This window comes from Peromyscus maniculatus, chromosome 11 (genome assembly GCF_049852395.1).
Source record: "Peromyscus maniculatus bairdii isolate BWxNUB_F1_BW_parent chromosome 11, HU_Pman_BW_mat_3.1, whole genome shotgun sequence".
Lineage (NCBI taxonomy): Eukaryota > Metazoa > Chordata > Mammalia > Rodentia > Cricetidae > Peromyscus > Peromyscus maniculatus.
Window position 1 is genome coordinate 75,045,307 of NC_134862.1, and position 22,907 is coordinate 75,068,213.

At 37.5% G+C, this 22,907-nt stretch overlaps 1 protein-coding gene across 4 annotated transcripts in view; it reads right to left on the reverse strand.

Moving 5' to 3' along the window:
- The window catches only part of Pou2f1 (POU class 2 homeobox 1), a 153,327-nt gene that overhangs the window by 83,201 nt on the left and 47,219 nt on the right, over positions 1 to 22,907 (reverse strand). Inside the window, exon 2 of one of the 4 annotated variants that reach the window (XM_076547915.1) lies at positions 15,829 to 15,904. The exons of the other annotated variants lie outside the window; for them this stretch is intronic. The gene's annotated coding sequence lies outside the window, so the exon portion shown is untranslated. The remainder of the gene's footprint in view (positions 1 to 15,828; positions 15,905 to 22,907) is intronic. 4 annotated transcript variants of the gene reach the window in all.

Consider the following 22,907-nt stretch of genomic DNA (forward strand, 5'->3'; position numbering starts at 1 on the left):
TACCCACTCATTAATAACCTGTTTTTATTTGTCATTAATCTTCAAGCATGCTAGATGTCTGATTTTTAAAATGCTATGAAATAAAGATGTATGTAATATACTGGGTATTACTGTCAGTATTTGTCCAGTGTTGTATTACACAACTTCACTACAGCCTTGGTTCTGAACATACAATATGAACATTATGTACTGCACATACTGTCATACTACCCAGTGTCAACCAATGCTACTTGAGACACCTCAGCTCAGATTCAAGATTAATGTGTTATAATGTACAGTATGTACTTACAACTGTACTTGCAAAGTTTTCAGCTCTTACAGAAATATCTAAGACTTAGTATTTTCCTATCAGTACATAAGAATCAAATTACAGCATCTTTGGGCTGGAGAGATAGCTCAGCAGTGTGTGCTGCTCTATGTAGCAAAGGGGCCAGGTTCAGTTCCCAGAACCTACATCAGGTAGCTCATAATTATCTGTAATTCCAATTTCAGAGGCCCTCTTCTGGCCTTCTTAGGCACCTGCACACACATGGTGTATATAAATTTATGCAAACACATATATACACATTAAAAAAAAACTTTAAAAAAGAATACTGTATCTTTTTATTGTATTAAGAATGTTTGATTTTAAGAATGTCTATGAATTGATGATCTCAGTTTCATAAAAAATTATTAAATGAATTTTGGCTTGGTATTAGAACATTATTTCCAACAAATATCTGAAATGTACCTAAGCCTATTTCTGCCATTTTACACAATATACTTATGTGAAGTGGCATTCTCAACTCTGTTGATCGTAAAAATAAAAATATTGGTCAACCCTGAAAAATGTTGAAAAGCACTATATTTTGCAGTATCACATATTCAGCCAAGACTTCTATATAAAACAAATAAGCAGGTACATCTTATTAGTATGCAAATTTATATTAATCTTTAGCATGGCAAAATATACACATATCAAGAAAGTATTTTAAAATAATATTTCAATCAATTTTGATTTGTATACCTATTTTATGCATTTATATACCCATGGTGCCCGAAAACTTAGGTCAAAGGGATCAACAGCAGAAAGTCTTAGAAGCTCTATCTAACCTGGAGCAGAAACAGGAATAAGAGACCCTATAATCCAGAAGGACATGGAGTCATCTGATAAACAACACATCTTTAAAAGTACCAATTATATTGAGTAGTAAGTCATACCACTATGTATTAAAATAAGCAAAAATACGGTATAGGATGCTAGTTCCAAATTAGTTTTTAAGATACAATGTGTTGGACTGGACAAGTTCTGCTTGGTGGGAAAAGATGGGAAGCAATGAATGCCAAAATGGACCTAAACTTACTTCTGGTGAAGTGGTTATTTGACTAGAATACACTTGATATTGATAAAGTATTTCATTCCCTCCTTTTCTGTATTCACAAAATTTTGTTTTCCCTTATAGAATACTTCTGCAATTTTCCCTTTTCAAAAAAAAAAAATACCCTACACAAGAATGTCATTAAGATATCGTTTCCTCGCTAATTTGGTCTTCTGTATTCAAGCAGGCAAGACCTGGGGTAATAGACAAGCAGTAACTGTTTACTGCACTGAGACAGTGTGAGTAGTATCTGCCTTAGGCCAAGACAACTCCAAGATTCCCCTGTAGAGAATGAAGGTTCTAGCTCACCAGGTTGGATCCTATTCCCTTCTACGACAAATCTCACCTAGGCAGGTGACTAGACTTCAGTATAAAGGGCAATAAAAAGCAGCCCTTTTGGTCACTATTGAAGTAGGCACTCTGAGAGCTCTTGAGAACAGGTTTAAATACTCAAAGAATGTTCTGGGTTTCTACAAATAGAGGCAGAGAATGAGAAGAAACATCCTTCCCTCATACTCCCCAACCATGGACAATTTATAGCCAAAAGAAAAGTCAGATAACTTCTACCAGAGTCAAATGCACACACTATTTGCTCTTCATATATATCAACTAAGAACCTCCAAGTTTAAAACTGAAGCAAAAAAGAACACCTTAGGAAAAAAAATCCATAAGATCATGAATTAATTCAATCAAATCTCTTTTTAATACCTGGGTTAGGATTTGATTAGTGGCCTATAGATGCCTTTAGAGAAGAGGCCAATAAATACTTCAATAATTAACAACTCTTTTTTAGATGAGCTGGACTGGAGACATGAGATGGGGGAACAGGTTTTATGGAAAGGACAGAGAATAATATTAAATGATAGCATAACACAGAGCTGAAAAGGGCAACGTTTCAAATTATATATTTCAAAATTATGTATGTGGTGGTTCGAATGAGAATGGGCTTATATATTTGAATGCTTGATCCCCAGTGAGTAGAACTGTTTGGGAAGGATTAGGAGGTGTGACATTGTTGGAGTCTGAACGTGAAAAGTATCCTACAAGATTATGTGTTTAAACACTTTGTCCCCAGATGGTGGCACTATTTGGAAAGGCTATGAAACATTTAGAGGGTGGAGATTTGTTAGACATGTGCCACAGGGTAGGAGGCTTTGTGCTTTTATAGTCAAACCCTACATCTTGTTCTTACTCTGCTTCCTGACTGCTGGGTAACCTCAAGCTCCTGCCATCAGGCTTGCCTTGCCATGGATGGACTATCCATCCCCTCACCCCACCCCAGAACTGTAAGCCAATTAAGTTGCTTTAGTCAGGGCACAGTAATCACAGAAATAGAAAAGAAACTAACACAATGCCTAATATTTGTTCCCTTTTTTTCCTAAAAGGAGAGAAGAATTTTCATGATTCAAAATTCACATCTAACATGACTGCAAAATAACATCATGCTTAAGAGCAAAGTTTTAGGCTAGTCTAAGTGTCATCAGAAAAGAAATTAAAAGCAATACTAACCAAATTATAATTTACATTTTAAATAAACTTTGTCTATGTGAGTGAATTAAAGTTATGCTGGGTTCTTCCTGACTAAATCATTCATGATTAACTGTTCATGTTCTAGAGAAACCATCAATAATAGAGAGCTTCCACCAACATGAAACTATCATTTTTTTTAATTAAAAATAAATAATAATAGAGGATTCAAATGAACCAAAGGTAGAGCCAATCTGGATAGTTTAACATTTGCCATAAAATAATAAACACTTTTTTTTCTTCATAATTCAGCCCGAGAACAAGGCAGGCATCTGAACTTAGTCAAGAGGAGAGTTGTAATCAAGGAAACTGGTTACATACAGGAAGGTTAATCTAATAAATAACTGAGCTAAGTTTATCACTGTTAGAAAAGAGAATTTAAATCCTGAAAACAGGAATAAAACAAAATGAACTTTAAAGTACTGAATTAGTATTAGAGTCTGGAGAGATGGCTTAATGGTTAAGAAAAAATGCTGATCTTGCATAAACCCAGGTTCAGTTCTCAGCACTCACAATCACTTGTTTCTGGGGGCCCAATGCCCTTTGTACAGGCCTTCATAGCCACTAGACAAGCACATGGTGCACACACATAATGCAGGCAAAAACATTCACACACATAAAAATAAATCTTAAAAAATAATAGATATAAAAATAAGTATAACTTTAATACCTTCCCCCCTCTTTTTTTTAGGCACATGGAAGAGAACTGAAGACATATGAATATCCGGACATTTTTTTTCATGTCACTACCATCTAGAGCAGTGGTTCTCAACCTTCTTAAAGCTTCGACCCTTTAATACAGCTCCTCATGTTGTGCTGACCTCCAACCATAAAGTTATTCCGTTGCTACTTCGTAACTGTAGTTTTGCTACTGTTATGAATCCTAATGTAAATATCTTATGATACCTGTAGGGGCCATGGCCCACAGGTTGAGAACTACTGATCTAAAGAGAATCCAGGGTTCCAAAGAAACTAGCTGAAATGTTTCAACTTTATACTCTGGAGATGCAGTTCAATGGTAATTGCCTAACATAAGCAAATCCCTGCACTGGGAAGAAAAAAAAAGTGAAAGTGAAACAAAAACAAACAAACAAACAAACAAAACACCAACTTAAAAGATTCCTCACCAAATTCTGCATAATTTGGACAAAGTAAATAAAAATGATAATGAATGAGGGGCTGGAGAGATAGATCAGTGGTTAAGAGCACTGGCTACTCCAGCAGCCACATGAGGGCTCACAACCATCCATAACTCCAGTTCAGGGGACCCAAGACTGAAGGCACTAAGCATACACACAGTGCACAGTCATACATGCAGGCAAAATAACCATATTCATAAGCTAAAGCAACAATAGTAAATGAAATATAGCTGTTATTAAATTATTAAGACTTCATGAGTACTTGCTGACACAAACAGGTCAGCAAACTGTCATACACTGGTACTTTTATGCTAGTGAAGCTTTGCTTTTCCAAACTCTCAAAACTCCCTAATCATAGAAAGTGTTTATATTAGCACGATGAGAGTAGAAATCTAGAGAGTCATGAAATACACAGATAACCTACTGTCGTAGTGTACTTATAGTCATTTATACAGTATTCTGAGGGGCTTTTCAGTATCTTATGAAACAGAAGTCTACATTGGACCCTCTGTTTTATTAGTGAAAGCTCAGACCTAAGTGTGAGTTTTAGCTTTCCACAGTTTGGACCACTGTTTATTTACTGTCTGAAGAAAGACTTATTGAAAACTACTATAGCCCTAAATTTTATTATATGTAATAAACAGTTAATTTAAAATAAAATCTCACTAGACATAATATTAGAAAATTAATTATAAGTGTGGTATTTTAGATGTATTATCATACTATTTTAAAAAAATACTATTTATTAGCCAGGTGGTAGTGGTGGTGGTGGTGGTGGTGGTGGTGGTGGTGGTGGTGGTGGTGGTGCACACCTTTAATCCCAGCACTCGGGAGGAAGAGGCAGGTGGATCTCTGTGAGTTCAAAGCCAGCCTGGTCTCCAGAGCGAGTTCTAGGACAGGCTCCAAAGCTACACAAAGAAACCCTGCCTCGAGAAAAACAATAAACAAACAAACAAACAAACAAATACATTACTGGTGCTATAATGTGGTATTCTAAACTGTCCTACTTATGAAACAGACTCACTGAACAGGACAGCTTTTGGGGTTGGTGTGGTCTCTTTGCCAGCCTAGCTAGGCCTACATGCAAGCAAACCTGTCTAAAGGACCTGCAGTTGGCATTATCTTAGTACCACCTACTCCTGTGCGGGTGTCTTTAGGCATGGAAAAGTAGAATTGTCACTGACCAGGGTTACTGAACTACAACAGGCTAGCTGTGTTGCTTTTACTGACAGAGTGATTAATCAGGGATGCTGTGAAGAACTGGGTTGTGATGAACCCCACCAACACAGTTTTAAACACCAAACATCTGATTGGGTGTAGGTCTGATGATGTTGTTGCTCACTCTGATATGAAGCATTGGCCCTTCATGGTCATGAAAGATGCAGGTAAATCCAATGTCCAAGAAGAACACAAAGGGGAGACAAAAAGCTTCGACCCAGAGGAGGTATGCTCTATGGTTCTGATGAAGATGAAGAAAATTAGAGAAGCCTATCTTCAGAAAACTGTTACCAATGTTGTGATCACAGTGCCAGCTTATTTCAATGATTCTCGGCAGTAGGCAACAAAAGATGCTGGAACTGTCGCTGGCCTCAATGTACTTAGAATTATCAATGAACCAAATACTGCTAATTCTTATTGCTTAGATAGGAAGGCTGAAGTTGAAAGAAATGTGCTGATTTTTATTTGAGAGGTGATACTTCTGATAGGATGTCAGTCCTTACTTCTGAGGTCTAATCTACAGCTAGAAATCCCCACTTGGAGAGAGAAGACTGACAGCTGCATGGTCAACCATTTTATTGTCAGTTTAAATGCAAGCACCAGGACATCGGTAAAAACAAGAAAGGTGTCTATTGTCTGGTTACTGCTTGCAAACAGGTGCATACCTTCTCCTTTAGCACCTAGGCCAGTAATGACATTGAATGACAGAATCGATTTCTATATCTCTGTTACCCATGCTCAATTTGAAGAATTGAATGATGATCTGTTCTGTGGCACTCTGGACCCTGTGGAAAAGGCCCTTTGAGATGCCAAATTAGACAAGTCACAGGTCCATGACATCATCCTGGTGGATGGTTCTACCAGAATTTCCAAGATTCAGAAGCTTTGCCAAGATGTCTTCAGTGGAAAAGAACTGAATACAAGCATTAACTCTGATAAAGCTGTTGCTTTACAGGGCAGGTCTCCAGGCAGCTACCCGAAATCAACTCTATCTGGAGATAATCCTAAGAATGTTCAGGATTTGCTGCTCTTGGATGTCACTCCTCTTCCCCTTGGTATTGAAACTGCTGGTAGAGCATGAATGTCCTCATCAAGCACAGTATTATCATTCCTACCAATCAGACACAGACCTTCACAACCTGCCTAACAGCCAGCAGGTGTGCTCGTTCCGAAATGTGAAGGTGAAAGAGCCATGACCAAGGACAACAACCTGCTTGGAAAATTTGAACTCACAGGCATATCTTCTGTAGCCTGCAGTATTTCTCAGATCACAGTCACTTGACATTGATGCCAATGGCATCCTCAATGTTTATACTGTAGATAAGAGCACAAGAAAGGAGAACAAGATCACCATCACTGATGGCAAGGGCTCCTTGAGCAAGTAAGATAGTAAGTGCATGGTCCAGGAAACTTAGAAGTACAACACTGAAGAGGAAAAGCAGAGAGATAAAGTAGTACTCAAGAATTCACTGGAATCCTATGCATTCAACATGAGCGCAACAGCTGAAGATGAGAAACTTCAAGGCAGTGTCAATGAAGACAAAGAGAAGATTCTAGACAAGTGTAATGAAATCATCAACTGGCTAGATAATAATCAGACTGCAGAGAAGGAAGGAGCTGAACATTGGCAGAAAGAACTGGAGAAAGTCTGCCTGCAATCCCATCATTACCAAGCTGTACTAGAGGGCTGGTGGCATGCCAGGTGGAATGCCTGGGGGCTTCCCTGGTGCGAGAGCACCTCCCTCTGGCAGTGCTTCTTCAGGGCCACCACGGAAAAGGTTAAGTCAGTCCAGTATAGATGTAGCATTGTTCCAAAGAGAAACATGGGAAGGACCCAAATTTAGCAAGTTCTGTGGCAGTTTTCAAGTTAGAGCTGTTACAGTATTTTTTTTTTTTACATTCTCAAAATTTGACCACGAAACATGTGCACAGGAAGAAATAACATTACACTTTATAAACACTGCATCTTAAGTGGAAATGCAACGCCTTAAATAAAGCTATATAAAATGGGTAGGGGTAGAGAGGAAACTCTGAATGAAGGGCTCTGGATCTTATTTGTGCCAGCAAACGTGACCTAATTTAGAAACAGGGCCTTTGACAACGATCATATTAAGATGAAGTGACTGGGTTGGAAATGGTCAAGAGCTTGCCTAGAATAGATGAACTCAGCAGTGTACCAAAACCAACCAAACAAAAAGATGAAGTCATTAGTGCTGTTGTCCTTAAAAGGGGGAAATTTGGACAGAAATAGAACAAAAGGAAAGTAATAGAGACACAGACAGATTCCTTCTCACAGCCCTCAGAAGAAACAAACCCTGATAGCACCTTATATTGAACTTACAACCTCTAGAACTATGAGGCATTAAGTTCCTGCTGTTTAAGCTGCTGCATTTATGGTATTCTGTTACGGCATCCATAGAAAACTAACACAGCTTCTGAACTTCATACTTGCTTATTTGAAAAATGGGGTTTGTGGTCTAAGGGCATTTTTAAAATGAGAATGTTATTTTAAAATAACCAGGGCTCATGAAAAATAATTTTGGTATTATTATAATCTCTTGATAAATATTCAATAAATGCTGTCAAGATTCTTCTCCTAATGCAGGGGAAAAAATGTAAGTGGATACTCTTGAATATTTCTATCTTTTAACTAGGCATTAATCATAAGCCAGAGAACATGTTTGTTGTACATGGTAAAGTCTTAAGACTGCTAAGACTACTGAAACACATTTGAAGAACAAGGTGCTTTTTCTTTTCTTCATGTTTTAATCCTGAAATAATAATCTCTTTGGAAGACTTAAATTGGAAACAAAGACAAAGAAATCTCTCTGTCCAGGTGGGTGCTATATGAGAATCCCTGGAAGATAAAATTCGGAGTATTACAACAATCAACAGATAATTGGGAGTTACCAAAAACTGATTAAGAATGTAACTTGATCATCCAAACAAAAGGGTCATATATCTTTTTCCCTATTTCTTCTACTCTTATACTTCTTATGCATATTAGAAATGTCATCAGCAAACAGGCACATTAATGCTCTCAAGAGTTTGTATAAACATTTCAAAGAAATATACAAAACAAGTCAGTGAAGAGCTGTGAACAGTGTTGTTAGTATAGGTGAAGTATTTTACGAAGATTTCATGAAACTAGTGTCTGCTCTATTCCTATATAATCTAAGTTTTAACAAAAAGGAAAACCCACATGAAATGTTACTATAAATTTTTTATACTCTAGACATATTACTTCATATTTAAGGAAATTGAAAAAAGTAAATATATATATAGCTGGGCAGTGGTGGCACACACCTTTAATTTTAATCCCAGCACTCGGGAGGCAGAGGCAGGTGGATCTCTGTGAGTTCGAGGCCAGCCTGGTCTACAGAGTAAGATCCAGGACAGGCACCAAAACTACATAGAGAAACCCTGTCTCAAAAGAAATAAAATCATAAGTCTGTTTCAGTTCTCTACTACTTAGCCGAATTTCTTTAAGCAAGTTACTTGTTATCTCTAATCTTAGATCATTAAGGATATAATATTTTAGTCATTATATAAATGCTTCTTATAGACTAACAACTATAGTCACAAAGTGTTTCTGCTAAACTACCATCAGGGATTATTGCTACTATTTTTTATTATTATTATTATTATTATTATTATTATTATTATTATTATTATTTTTGTTTTGTTTTTTTTAGACAGGGTTTCTCTATGTAGCTTTTCCTGGAACTCATTCTGTAGCCCAGGCTGACCTCGAACTCACAGAGATCCGCCTGCCTCTGCCTCCCGAGTGCTGGGATAAAAGGCGTGTACCACCACTGCCCGGCATACTGTTTTACTATTATAAAATACAGATGATATACTGAATGCTGAAGCTAATTTGACTCTATTTCCATTGATTGCTAGGTCAAAGGCATCTCAATCATCACTCCATCACATCAACAAATCTTAAACAGATTTCAGAGTTAAAATGAAAACTTATGTATTTGATAAGCCATTTTAATAGTCAATCCATAAAATAAAAGGCAATTACCACAACACCTGGGTTTATCAGTGGCTACTAAATTAATAGTTTGATTTAATAGAAAATATTTATTAGGTATGGAGAGACTGCATTCTTTCTTTGCATTGATTCACTGAAAGCTGAAAGTAGTTTGGTAGTTATAAAGACAGGAATGCTCTTCTTACTTTTGCAGTCTAATACTACAAAAAGAATTAACCGAATAAAATAACCTAACACCTTAAAGGGATAAAAATCACATAAAATGGGGAAGTCTAGATTAGTTATCAGGACATATTTAGCTCTCTTAGGTAGGCATCTCCTGTGTGCCCAATTCCTCCTTAACAAAACAAATTTTACAATACTCCCTTACTGAAGGAACAAGGAAGTTAAAGAGAGTTTGTGAAGCATGTATTTTAAGGTACCATTATTTCATGACTCTTGATAAAAACTGCCTAAATATTTTCTTTAGTGGGTACATTCCTCTAACAACCCACTTTCAATCTTAGTATTTACCTCCTCCAAATTCTAAGTATCAGATCGTGTAAGAAATACACTATAGATAGGTCAATGGAGGTTTTTCTTATTAATTGCAAAATAGTTTTAAAATATAAGATGACATTTTGCATTTAGAAAATGGGAAAGATCAGTATTTGGTACACACAGTGTACGAATTCTGCATCACTGGTTGACTATCATATATTGTCTTTAAAAAGTCTCAAGAATCTTGACCAGCAGAGAGCACTAACAGCCTCACACAACAAAAGAATCAGTACAGGCATTGACTTTCATTTGCCATATATTTTTAATGTCAAGCTATTCTTTGATTCGCTTAACTAATTAGAATAACTGGCACAGCATTTATACAACCAAACCAAGTGCTCTCACCCATGTAATTTGGAGGTCACACACTCCTTCCTACCTCATGAAATTCTGAACAAATGAGGTGTGATAGTGCACACAAACCAAGTGTGGCGGCTGGGGATGGCTCAGTCAGCCCAGCGCCCGTTCTACAAGCAGGAGGACCTGACTTCAGATTGCCGGCACCCACATAAAAAGTAAACAAGCCAACAAAACTAGGCACGGGAGCTACATCTGTGACCTGGGTGGGTCAAGATGGGTGAATCCCTAGAGCTCACTGGCCAGCCAGCCAGCCAGCCAGTCTAACATAATCAGTGAGAGGTGTCTCAAAAAATGAGGTAGAAAGTGACTGAGGGCGATACCTAACATCATCTTCTGGCCTCCAAACACACACATATGCACTTATACACACACAAACATGCACTTACATACACACCACATACAGGCACGCATTTTTATTTTAGAAAAAAATTAAAGTCAAATATGTAACTAGTTCAAACTATCTTCTTTATTTTGAACCTTAGAATGTTCAGTTAAAATCGATACATCTCTGAACATTAAGCTACTACAAGATAGTCAATTTTCATTATCAGTTGACTGGAATCAGTTACCTAGGAAAACACACCTGTGAGCCTATCTGTGAAGGTGCTTTCAGAATGGCTTACCTCAGAGAAGACGCACCTTGAATGTGGCTGGCATCACCCCATCATGTATTAGGATCACGGGCTGAATAAGAAGGCAAAGGAGAAAGCAAATGGAGCAAGCAGTGTCTCCCTCTCTCCCTGCCTCCGGAGTTTGCACACAGTGTGACGCCTGTCAGAGCTAGAGCTAGTTTTACTGCTAAGCCTTGTCCAGCACGATGGACTTAAACTGTGAACTAAAATATACCTTTCTTTGCTAAAGTTGCTTCTATCAGGTACTTTGTTACAGCAGTACGAAAAACAATATGGCTACTGTACTTGCCTATCTGTCTAGGATGTGCTTGACAGTTATTTATGTATGTGCATTTCAGAGTTCTTTAACATGAGTCATTTCATTTGCTTCTTACAAAATCTCGATAGCTGGATAATATTCCCATTATGCAGACAATGCCTCATACTACCAAGGTGGCTAAATAACTTGGAGAAGGCCTAGGTATTAAAGTTACAAAAGACAGTGAAATTAAAAGTAAAGGACTCAAGCTACACTAAACTTAGAAATTAAGTCTGAATATTTATTATTTTTCATGTGGTAAGAGCCTCAAGCTTGAACCATGAAGACTGGATTTAATTATTATACTTTTATGTTTTCCATAGTTTTCTCCTGTAGTGTTCTTCTAGTCGAGCATAATAAGAATGCTCTAAATGTGTCTGGGAACTTCAAAAAGTTAGAAAACTACTTCATTATTGTTATTAGTCCAAAGCTTAATTGGAATTTCAGTCATTTGGTGAGAGTGGAATACAAATGTGTTAAAACTGTTTTCTTTAAGGTGTTGAGGGTGTGTGTATGTGTGTGTGTGTGTGTGTGTGTTTGATACTGAAAAAGAGAGAACAACCTAAAATTTTTGCTAGTCTGTTATAGTGGCAAAAACTTACTAAAATGTTATTATAGAATACAAATGAAGAAAAATTTGTCTATTTGAAAATTTCTGATATATACTAGTTTAAACTCTCTATGAAAATGAAAACACTGTAAGTTTTAAAAAGGGTAAACTAAAGATAAAACCTAAACAAAATACTAAAGCACTTTAAACAAAAAGGATAGCAAACACGGACACAAGTGAATACACAGAACTGAGCTCCAACACATTCACTAAAGCCTCCCGAGTGAGAGAGAAAAACCCACCCTGAAGGCTATAAACTGACAAGCTCTTTCTGGCTGGCCACTGGCACATGGAGAAACCTTTTCTTCTTTTCAAATTTTTCTCAACTTAAATTGGATGCAAATAAGCCAGGTGTGGTCCTAACAACTGTAACCCTGTTAGTCCCTGCTGAGTTTCCATAGTAACAGAAACAGCTGGTAATGTCTGTAAAGAGGTTGTACTGACCTCAGACTGGTTTAAAAAGTTTCAATTGTTCAAATAATGATTGTGGTATCTTAGTAAAGAATAAATACAAAATTATTTTTAAGAAGCTATCTTTGCTTGAAATATAAAGTAAAATAAGGTATTATTTTCTAATAGTCCTTAATAGTGACTTTCAGTTTAATAGCGGGGGTTTCTGAGTCTATTAAAAGTTAGAAGAAGCCAATCATTAAATTTAGGGGAAATGCTTTGACTAAAGAAGTTGAAAAAAGAAAAGAAAAATTTAAGTGAATAATTGGGGGGTGCTCCTTAATGTAATAAACAACAGGCAGAAAGACAACAGTTCTTTAAAGTTCTGATTTAAACAGTGTGCACCATTTCCTTAAATTCATGTGCGATGGCTAGGGCAACAACTATCATCAGCACCACCTGGGAACTTAGAACTAGAAAGTCTTGGGTCCTTTACCAGATCTACAAAATCAGAAACTTTAAGGGTGTCTTAACAAATTCTCTACAAGATTCTGATACACACTACAGTGTGAGTGAGCATCAAACTTCAGAGCAGACAGATACATGAAATAAACGCAGTGATTTACTCTACTCCCTGGAACCTGAGTGATAATTAAGAGTAAAATGTAAAGAACTCACTAGCCTCCTGAAATGAGTCTGTTGGCTAGTATCCTCCTTGTCTTAACATGAAGAGTATCCATGGTTGGACATGCCTACTTCCTACACATGCCAAATTATCAAGGGATAGATAACCCAAGAGTCTATGATTATTCAAGGAAAGGACAGTCTTTTGAACACAGGAAACTCCACTCACATTCATTTATAACTCATTTCTAATCATCTAGGTCTTCACACATGGGACAGAAAACTCAACCATTTATCCTTCTATAAGAACAAATTTTCCAAGACAGAGAACGCATATATAGGGATAAGTATGAAGTATGAGCCACAAACGAATATCCTTCACTACTGAATTCTTTAAAAACATAAAAGTATGCATTTCTTTAATATCTAACCTATTAGATATAGTCTCTACATACTACAAAATATTTCTTTACATGCTTCCAATGGACAGCATTTCAAAGAACAGCTAGGCTAGTAGCATTAAAGTGATCACAGACATACTGCGATAGTTAATGGAGAAAAGCTGTGTTTGAGTTACCCAGAGTAACTCAAACACACCATATGCTGTTAAAAATAATGAACTCAACCAAATTATGCTGGCTAGTTTTAGGTCAACTTGACACAAGCTAGAGTCAGAAACCTCATTGAGAAAATGTCTCCATAAGATCCGATTGAAAGTCATTTTATTAATTAGTGATCAATGGGGGAGGACCCAGCCCATTGCGGGTGGTGCCATTCTTGGGCTGGTGCTCCTGGGTTCTATAAAAAAGCAGACTGGGTAAGCCATGATGAGCAAGAAAGTAAGCAGCGCCCATTGATGGTTTCTGCATCAGCTCCTGCCTCCAGGTTCCTGCCCTGACTTCCTTCAGTGATGGACTATGATCTGGAAGTGTAAGTCAAACAAGCCCTCTCCTCCCCAGCCTGCTTTTGGCCATGGTGTTTCAGCACAGCAAGAGTAACTCTAAGACACCAATAAAGTCACTCTGTGAAGCTCGTAATTTAAAAACTGCTAAATGCTTTCAGTACCACCCCACAAAATGTACTTTAAAAATGTAGTGGGGGCTAGAGATGTATGTAGCTCAACAGTAGAGCACTTGCCTAGTATAAATGGCTTGGTTCAACCCAAGCATGGCAATGAAATAAACTACTTTAGGTAAATTTCAAGATCAGTCACAATTTATGAGAAAAATCAAACAAACAAAACAAACTAGAAAGACAAAGACATCCAAAGGAAGTGTTTTTCATCAGGATTATCTTGGGATCTGTTTATAAGTAATATGAAGAAATTGGCTTAGGTCATATATGCATGCATACTTTATTTTTTTATATCCTGATTGTCATTTCCCCTCCCTCCTCCCCTCCCAGTCCCTCCCTTGCACCTCCCTTCTTACTCTGCACCCCCCATCCACTCCTCTTCCATTTCTCTCCAGAAAAGAGCAGGCCTCCCATGGATACCAACCAAACATGGCACACTGAATGGCTGCATTCTGTTTGAGGGGCATACCACTGGGGATGGACCTAGGGTCTCACACAACACGACAGAAGTGGTCTCCCACTGAGCCCCAGACAGTTGACTTTACATACAAGTCAGGAGATACAGAAGGAAAAAAATATACTTCTTTCCTTTCTTTTGCTTGCCATATTGTTTTGTAAAACTGGGGTAGTTGTATGGCAGGTGTGTCTTAAATATTCAAGGAATGTTTTCCCTGAGGAATGAATTCAACTCTGATTTCTACTCTGAATGTATTGTCAGCAACTACTCCACTCTTGTGGAAAAAGAACTGCAGAAGAAGGAACCCTACCTGGGTTATCACTGCCTTAAGACAACAATCAAGAATCAACAGGAAAGATTCCCAGACTCTTCTTCCTACCTCAACTGAGAACATTTGTTAAGCGTGCATGCTCTTCAGTCTAACACCCTCCCACTGAGCCGTTTCAGCCTGAGTGTGTGCCAATGTCCTGACTGCCAGTGCTATGGCCACCGTCCTCTACTTCTGTTTGTGAAAACGATTATTAGCATACAAAGTAGTAAGTTTCCCTGGGGTGTATTTCCAGCCAAGTGTGTTCTGTGCCTCTGCCCCACCTTCTCTCTCATCTCTTCCCTTTCCTGGCCTCCTTACACTTGCGTCCCTGCCACTGGTTGTCTGTCCTATTCCCCTTGCTCAGCACTTCTTCCCACCCTGTGACCACTCCGCTAGTCTCACGGCTTGTGCCCACTCTCACATCCTTATACATACACATACAAACATTCAAGTTAGGAACTTCCTATGACAGAGAACACGTGATTTTTGTCTAGACTGGGTTACCTCATTAATATACTACTTTCCCTATCTAACAATTTTTATGCAATTTCATTTTGCTTTACAGCTGAGTAGAATTGTTCTATGTATATATACCACATATTCACTATCTACCTGTTGGTGGAGCATTTCCATTTTTTTCTTAAATGAACACATGAAATGTTTATAAATTTCTATTTATTGATTAAAAGATTTTTAGCTAAACTGTTAAGTCTAGCTTAGTACACTTGGTTGGCTTCTAGTATCTGACTAAATATCTTTACCTTATTAATGAAATCCATATAACTAAAAGAGTGAAATCCTATGCAATCAGTTCTGTAACTCTGATACAAAGAAACTATCAAAAGAAGTGTTCTGCTTCAGATAACAAAGACTTAAGACAAATCATGATCCAAAAGCGTGGTTTAATAAAGAACTACAAGAAAGATTCAAAAGCAGAGAAGACTTAGTCAAGGAGGACAATTTTGCTTTTAAGCTTAAAGACTTGTTACCATACGAAGTCCTGTAATTAGAAGGAAATGGGTAAATACTGGAAGATTTGTCAAATGAAAGGCTAGATTCCCTAGAAATAATGCTAACCATCGACTTGGCCTCGGTGTCAGTACACATGAATTCCAAAAGAACAGCAGGATAAACACTGCCCTTCCTCTGAGTTTCCACCAATCATCTTTCAGTATCCTATCCTGTCAACCTGATGTCACTGCACATCCACTAAGCAACACTGCCTACTTACGTTTGCTTTTCAACAAAATGAAAACGGCAAAGCAGCCACAATAAATGCTTTCTGAATTACCTTTTGTAGAGAAGGGCAGCCCCAGAACATCTCTCCTATATAGGCTCTTCTTACTTCATATTCAAACTCACTCATTCTGCAATTACAACAAAAAATTCACAATGACCCTTAAAGGGATCCCTGATCTCCTTTACAGAGGGGGAAAAAAAGGCCTTCCACAATGCAATCACAGTATACTACCTTTAGTGATAGATACCAAGGAACAGAGTCAACAGGACATTAAGAGAACTAGTTTATTTTAATTATGGCTTCTCAAGTCATTTTCATACTACACAAAAACCATGACAGAGATTGCAACAGCTTTTCAGTGTTCCAGAGTAAATCTGATATAATAGTTGCCAATAACTCTCAAAATGGAAATTGGGGACAAAAATTCCACTGAAAGAGTATATAGACACTAATGTTTCAACAAGAAATAGAAAATGTTTTCATACATTTTTAGAGAACTCATGTGTAGAAACCTATAATTAACTATTCAATAAAGCACAGTTTAGTCTAAAGAAATGATTATGTTTAAATTCTATTAACATGGCTTGGGGCTATAGGTTTGTCTTTATATTATCTTCTATATCTAAAAAACTAAGATTCTTTGGTATTATCTTTTGCCCCCTTATGTAAAAACATTGGTTTATTTCAGCTAAAGTTAACAAGTACTTCATGCTTTTACAATACAGTGGTACCACTAAGAATGTCTAAATAAGAATAGGCCATACAACACAGCCAACAAATCAAACATCTGAGATCAAATGTTTTAATGTAGCATTGAGTTCCCTTGGCCAAACATAGAACAGAAATTAGCATTGTAAATCACAACCCTTAGGGAAGGTAAGCATTTAAGCTGTGAAAAGCTGTTGCGGTTTTTTAATATCATTATAAAATAAAAATCCAGCCAGGGCTATGGCGGTGTACACCTTTAATCCCAGCACTTGGGGAGGCAGAGGCAGGCTGATCTCTGTGAATTTGAGACCAGCTTGGTTTACAGAGTGAGTTCCAAGACGGCCAGTCTGTTCACAGAGAAACCCTGCCTTGGGGGAAAAAAAAAAACAACCAATAAATAAATAAATAAGTAAATAAATAAATAAATAAATCCTCATCGCATTTTATATATATATATGTATGTATGTATATATGTGTGTATATATGTGTGTATATATACATATATACATACATATATACATATACATACATATATATATATACATATACATACATATATATATATATATATATATATATATATATATGGCCTTTGCAATTTCTGTTCATTAAAGTGAGGACTAGCAAGTTGGGTTCTGGCTATCTCAGTCTCTCTGTGTTTTACCCCCTCAGAAAGACTTTCTCTTAATATTTACTCTGTTCAACCAACCAATCAACCAACCAACCACCTATCCACCCACCCACCCACCCAAGTCACTCATTTCACCTAATTCTATTTTCTCTGCATTCTCACAATGTTAAAATTTATACACTTGTTTGATTTCTGGTTTTCATCACCAGAACAAAAGCATCCTCAGCACAGAACAGTAGTAGTTTGTTTCATTTACTACAGCAATTTCACATGTGTGGTAGAACCTGAGAGAGGCTCAAAAATATTTGTGGATGAATACAAAAAAAAAAACAAAAAAAAAACACGGTTCTAAGGAAGTCAATAGATATTCAATCAAGCATATTAGACTGAAGCCCACAATTAAAGGTTTGTTTAAAAGATTAGAACATGAGCAGAACACTCATTGTTGGTTTTGAATAGGGCAGCTAATAAATTTCTATATATTGTTTTCACAGACTCTCCGGGCTCAACAGTTATAAGCGACCAAAGAGAATACTCTCTAGCAATCTCTCCTTTTCTGAAGCCAAAGCTATGAAGGACATTATGTACCTCCTGACTGTGATGCCCCTGGCCATATGTAGAACATCAAGTTCCATTCCGTTATATCTGTGTTTCTCCAGGGTTAGCACGTATTCCTAAAAACAATAAACTCAGAACTATCTTCTAATGAGCATGTAAAAGCTGAGAGTACTGTCACCAGTAATTCATACTTAAATTTACAACACTAGTACTAATCTGATTAATTTCCCAAGATCTACCATTAATTTCTTTAAGATTTCTTTTTCCAGTCTACTATCCACCAAAATTTAAACTTTAATACCACTTTTTTTTCCTGTTTAGAAATGATTTCTCTGCCAAATCTGCTTCGTCATTTTTGCAACTTGTTCTGTTGCATTCCTCCTTGGAAAGTCTTTTTAAGTTAATTTAAATAGTAGTAAATGACATACATACTTATAACAATCTGAAGTTCACAGGGGAAAATTACTTCCATTGCCAGTTGTTTTGCTATCATTTTCTGATGCAAATTTGATCAAATCCCAGTTACATTTTTAATGATTCATTTGATGGCTATAGAAAGTCACACTGCAGGAAGCTTACTCTTCGTTACTGCTGTACCTTCCTTCATCCAGTCTCATGGGAGTATCCATATTCATGACTTCCTGCAACTGCCCTGCTCCTCCCTCTCCTTGTCCCACCTGGTTCCTGTTATCAGAAACCTTGAATATTCGTATTTTTTCTCAACCTTCAAGATCTAGTTCCACCACTTCTTACAGGAACCTACCCCAACAACCTTATTCAGCTCTCAAGTTCTCAGAAAAGCCATCACAATGCCTTTCCCAAACAAGAAACTCAACAGCAGTTGAGGTATAAACACTTGCCAAGGGGACTAGAGAATAAAATAATCCTTCTAAGGGGAATGAGGCTTAAATTGTGGTATCCTCTCCTTTATTCTGAGTTTTTGCAACTCCAGAGCTTTCATTAAGCTGGGTGGTGGTGGTGGTGGCGGCAGCGGCAGCGGCGGCGGCGGCGGCGGCAGCGGAGGCAGAGGCAGCTCACACCTTTAATCCCAGCACTCAGGAGGCAGCTAAAGTACATTGCTGCTGTTTGGTTTTTAATATGATAAACATTTATTGAACACCGGGTGTATCAAACACCATGCTGGACAGGCTTAACTATTCCCCTTCTAATACTAACAAACCCTATAGAGAAGTCATTCATTGTTTTTATAGGTGAGAAAAAGGATATTCTAGCAGATTATCTTAATAAAGATGCTATTCACCAGTGGCAAAATAAAAATAAATCAGCTTTAACTTAAAACTACTACTTTTTATACCAACACCATAGCTGCCAGGTTATTTAAAATAGCTTAATTTTCATATCTAAATAAAGAAAAATATGTGAGCATAAATTGAGTATAAGACAGACAATAAGCCTATTATTATTAAAAATCTTCACAAGGTGTGCTCTGTAAGAACAGGATTTCCTATTCTGTCTCCAGACCAGAAGAGGTGCAGATTGTCTACAGGAGATGCACTAGGGTCTATCTGGGGGGAAAAAGTAAAAGCCAGGGCACCAAGCTGTCTCTCATTCAACTACTAACAACTTTTAATCATTTGTAAGTAAACAACCAATCTATGAAAGCTATCTATAAAGCTGCTTTAAACATTCCATTCTAATTAATACAAAAACTATCAATATTTATTACAATTTAGATATTAGCTTGCAGATATATATATACATATATATATATATTTTTTTTTTTTAAAAAGGTAGAAAGTTGAAATCATTAATCAAGGAAACAAAAATGAAGGAAGAAAAATTATCCTAGAACCCTAAGTCAAAAATAGGTTAGAGGCATTCCTCCCTACAAGAACATGCCTCCTGCCAAGGATCTCCTTCATCCCTCTCCAGAAGAGAAAAAAAGGAAACACAAGAAAAAGCGCCTGGTGCAGAAGCCCCCATTCCTACTTTATGAATGGGAAATGCCCAGGATGCTGTAGGAGCACCACGGTCCACTGTCCTGGCAGCCCACAGGCGGAAAAGCAAGGCTGACAGAAGGATGCTCCTTTGGAAGGAAACAGCACTGAAAACACCTGATTCAAGATGAGCGGGAGGGGCTGGGGATTTAGCTCAGTTGTGGAGTGCTTTGCCTAGCAAGCCAAGGCCCTGGGTTCCGTCCTCAGCTCTGGGGAAGTGGGGGGGGGGGGGGGGGAGACGAGCAGGAACCATCCCAATAAACACATTTTGGATAAAAACAAAAATACAATAGGTTAGAGGCAGATAGGAATAAATACTGAAGAATCTGGCTTGAATTTGCTGTAACTGAAACTTTACTATCTCCACAAATCTACATGGCAGAATGAAACGGGTTAAAAGCATTTACTGTTGTTTATTATAAAGATAATTAGCCACTTACACTACTCTTATTGTTTATTAAATAGCAGTGAGGACCCTCCCCTTCATAACATAAGGATGGAGGAATGCGTCATTAAAATATAGAAAAGGGCCGGAGAGGTGGCTCAGTGGTTAAGAGCGCTTGCTGCTCAATCCCAGCATCCACATAACAAGCCCAGTGCTCCACACAAGCCTGTTACTCTAGCTCTGGGGAACTCAACACCTTCTTTGCAAACACACTTGTGCATCTGAACACGTGCACACACACTCTCTTTCTCTCGAGATACACAAATAAACAAGTAAACAAATAAAATCTTTAACTACAGAATACTCAGGGACCAAAGAGACAGTTCAGTGGATAAGAGCACTGACTGCTCTTCCAGAGGACCTGGATTCAATTCCCAGTACTTCCATGGTGGCTCACAACTGTCTGTAACTCCAGTTCCAAGGGATCTGACACTCTCTTCTGGCTTCCACTGGCACCAGGCACTCATGTGATGCACAGACACACATGCATGAAAAACACCCATACACATTCAATTTTGAAGAACAAAGATTTTTCACGTACTGATCTTAAATATAGAACACTGAACTACAAAGATGATTCAGTGGGTAAAGTGCTTGTCATACAAGCATGAAGACCTGAGATCAAGTCCCAGAACCCACGTAAAGCTGACACATGGCAGCGTGTTCAATATTCCTAAAGCAAGATGGGAGGTAGAGACAGGAGCATTCCCAGAAGTTCATGGGCCAGCTAGTCTGGAATACAAAGCAGTGAACAAGGTGAAAGGTGAGAACTAAGGCTGAGGCTGTCCTCTGACCTCCACAACTGTATCTACCTACACCTTCACACCTACACACCTACACACACACACACACATACACACACACACACACACACACACACACACACACACACACACACACACAATTTAAAAACATTAAAAAAAAACCCTGAATCTTGAAAATATGGAACACTACTTGAAATTTTTCATCCCTGCCAACTACAGAAATTAGCAAACTCTATTTTGTTCTATCATGTTGACAACTATGAATCTGAGCATCATTCTTAAGTCTGACTTTTTAACACAGCAGAAAAATACAGGGCCCTAAAACATTCCTAACCCCATTTGCCAAATGAGGACATCATTCTAGATTCCACTGGTTTTGATACTTCTACAATGTTACTACTGCTTTTTTTTCATTGTAAATAATCACCAATATTCACAACTGTGGACTTCTTTCTCTTGTCAGTAATATCCACAATCCTTTTCTGACAACAGTTCTCACCTAACAACTATTTTTCATTTTAACATTCATTGGCAAACTGCCATGCTATAAAAGCATCAACATTCCCAAGTAGCTAGCATTTTCTAAGAAATAATTACACATAGAAACTATTTTAGGCCTTGTGGACTCATAATATGCCACATAATCACCTTGTCCTTTTTTTTTAAACTTTAAAAACATAAAAAACTAAAGTTGGTCCTGGTGAATCAGGTATATAATCTCAGCACTTGAGAGTTTGAAGCCATCTTGGTCAACATTGAGAGATACAGGACAGCCTTGGCCTTGCTAGGAAACCCTGTCACAATAAAATAAAATAAAACAAAACTCATTTCTAATTCAGGGGCTTTATAAAAAATGGTCACAGTGTGGACTTAGTAAAATATCAATGACTTATGATGCTAAATATATATATTTTAGTAAAATTTAAACAAACAATTCAGTTCCTGTCTTTAAAAACTGTTCACAACACAGTGGAAGAGGGAATAAGTAAAACAGACATTCAATTCCACCTATGTTTATGGTGAATAAGGCCTGCACAAGATAAAAGCTTATGGCAGACACTATTCTAAGAGTTTGACAGACATTAACTAGTTTCTTCTCACAAGAACAGCCATGTAATTTCTTTTATTATTCTCATTTGCATATGAAAATAGAGAAAAGAGTACTGGGTAGATTGGTCAAAAACACCTAGTAGCGGAGTCTAACCATATCAGTTTTCTTACGTCTCCACTTGAGGGCCAAGAATATCTTAGTCTTCAGGTTTTTATCTTTCTTCAATCAAATAAAACAAAGCTTTCTTAAATATACTATTTTATTAATCAGTTACCTAGAGTGATATACAGCTATTCAGAAGATTGCTATTAGGAATTTTATTGTAATATCTACTTTAAACAAATGCTCTTTATAATTTTCTACCTCCAGGAGGGAGAGAACATATGCAGAACACATGGGAGATTATAGCAAAGCTGGCTACATTTATCATCTAGTTTGCATGGGGAAAGACAATGCTAAGCAGGTAGAACTTCTGTTTTAGGAACACATTTACATGTACCATGCTGAGCTAAACATGGCTGAGTTAATTTGTACTCATATCTTTGTTTATTGAAGGTAGATGAGATGGCAATAATATAAACGTAGGTTTCCATTGGTCGCCTCTATTTTACCCAGCACTGACCACCATTTCTTAACCTTAGCATTATTGAAATTTTAGAGTATATTTGTGGGGATGGGGACTTCTCTTGTGTATTGTAGGATGTAGAGTATCAAACCACTAAAACTTATTAGTGACCTTTTCTCCAACTATGGCCATTTCAGAAAACAAAGCCTCCTCCAAAGCCAGGCACCAGTATTCTTAACTACTCAGGAAGCTGAGACGATAGGAGGACTGGACCTTAGCCCAGGAGTTAGAGGTCAATCTAAGAAACTTACGATTTTATCTGAAAAAACAAGAATGTCTCTAAAGCATCAATGCCGTTCTCAGTTCAGAATACTGCTCTAGACATACCTACTTGCTTAGCCCTCCCCTGGTTTCCCTTCCAGCCAGACCTCCCTAACTCTAATTCGTAGA